Here is a 2,398-nt window from a genome sequence, read left to right as displayed (position 1 = left end):
GTCCGCCTGCCAGTGTGGCATCCACTCTGGTTTCGGGGTGTTTTGTGTTCTCTCTCTTTGCTCGTCTTTGTGTGTGTTCTTTCTCTGTCGCTGTCTCCACCATATCTCCCAACTTCGTGAACCAAACCCCTGTGTCGAGGCCGGTTCTCGACAATATTTAATATTTAATCTCCCCATCTTTGAACATGTTCCTAGTTTATTTTTTCACACCTTTATTTTTTTTAGTATTGTTCAGCAATGTTTGATTCTTTTAAAACACTTAATTTTTAGAGTAGCTTTAGGTTACAGAAAAATTGCAACAAATAACATCATGATAAAATGGAGAAAATTTTGAAGTTGTTAAAGATTTCATTTTGATTGGATCCAGTATTAACACTTAGGGAAACAGTATTCAAGAAATTAAAGGATGCATTGTGTTAGGCCATTCTGCTGTACAATATCTCCTTAAAATATTCAAGAGCAAAGATGTCAGTTTGAGGACTAAGGGGTGCCTGACCCAATATATGGTATTTTAAATAGCTACATATCTATATGAAAGTTGGACAATGAATAAGGAAGACTGTAGATCATGCTTATAATCCAAATTCAAATTGATATATTTGAGTTATGGTGTTGGAGGAGAGTATTAAAAGTACTAAGGGCTACTAAAAGAACAAGCAAATCTATGTTGGAAGTAGTACAGACAGAATGCTCCTTAAAAGCCAGGATGATGAGAATAAATCCCTCATACTTTAGACTTATTATCAGGAGGGACCAGTCCGTGGAGAAGGACATCCTGCTAACTAAAGTGGAGGGTCAGAGGAAAAGAGGAAGTTCCCCAATGAGACATATTGGCAAGGTTGCAGCAGCAATGGGCTCAAGCTTAGCAATGATTGTAAGGATGGCATAGGCCTGGGCAGTCATTCATTCTGTTGTGAAAATTATTGCTATGAGTTGGATTTGACTTCAACTTGAAGTTGTTAAAGACTTCACTTTGATTGGATCCACTATTAACACTTTGAGACAACTAATAACAAGATGGCCTGGTCTTTTTCCAAGGTGTCTTTGAATGGACTCAAACTTCCAAACTTTCAGTTAGCAGATAAGCGATTTAGCTATTTTAACTATAAAATGCTCACATTGTTTTCCAGTTGTAAATGGATGCAGAAAGCATCTTTCAAGTAAATTATAATTTTCCTGGTAATGTGCAGCAGTAGAGCCCAAATCACAGAGAAAAGGAAATGGTCAATTCCTCTATTATCAGACAACGTTCAAAACCACCTTTAACCCGTTAGATTATAAAGCTTAGTAAATATCAATTCTGACATGTGACATTATACAAGGTATTATAGGGCAGCTAAGAGTAAGTGCCCAAGAAGGCTCCCTTTGTAATCAATGTATTTCAACTCATAACGACCCTATGTAGGTTTTTAATGATGTGAATCATTATAAGAGCAGCAACACCCCCTTTTCTCCCATTGAGTGGCTGGTGGATTCAAACTACTAATCTTGTGGCCCAAAGCATAACCCACTATTCAACCAGGACTTCTTGCTTAAATAAACATTAATCAGAGAATGACATATTTTTCATTCTAGACCAAACAATGAGCAGAACAACGTAACAGATATTCCACATTATTTAGAGGGAAATTGTTTTCATCCCTTTATTGTGATACCTGTTAAAATATTTTCTGTCTTATTAGGATTCCACAATGATAACAGTAACATGTTCAATCTTCTTCCTGCTACTTGAAAATTGGTACTATAATATTGTTAAATTATTCATTTAAAGCAATATAAAAATGAAACTAAATATTAGTTTCTAATTTATCTAATCAAAATTATTTTGCAACAAGATACTTCATTCTGGGAATATTTTCATAACAGAGCTTGATTATTAATTCTTTATGTGTTTTAGAGAAAAAAAAAAACAACAGCATTATTTTAGTGGATTAGAGACAAAAATACATGCTTGTAATATCTACTTTGGGAGAAAAATCTTACATCACAGAGGTTCACATATTTTTTTAAGGTCAAGGTACCAAATTGTCTAATATAATCATGTTATTTATAACTTATAAGAAACATATTTATTAAAGAATAATATACTATTCACTTTTTTTAACGTTTTATTGTGAATTATGTGATACTTTACATGGGAGAACATTAGTTTTACATTCATCCTATCATATAGCATTTCATTGCCTTGATTACAATCCCCTCCATGCATCATCAACCAACCAAAGGGTATACCCTGCAAGTCTGATCCCTAGTCGTCACCATACAATCCCTCTTGCTCTCTAGGTCTAGAGTCTCCAGCTGTTCCATCTCTCCATATCATCATCTCTGTCCCCATATCTGGAGTAACTGTTTCTCTGGATAGGGTCCCACATTCCATTCTTCTCCATTGATGGTCCCA

The sequence above is a fragment of the Chrysochloris asiatica genome, unplaced genomic scaffold, assembly GCF_000296735.1.
Source record: "Chrysochloris asiatica unplaced genomic scaffold, ChrAsi1.0 scaffold00309, whole genome shotgun sequence".
NCBI classification, from domain to species: domain Eukaryota; kingdom Metazoa; phylum Chordata; class Mammalia; order Afrosoricida; family Chrysochloridae; genus Chrysochloris; species Chrysochloris asiatica.
This window is presented reverse-complemented; position numbering follows the sequence as displayed.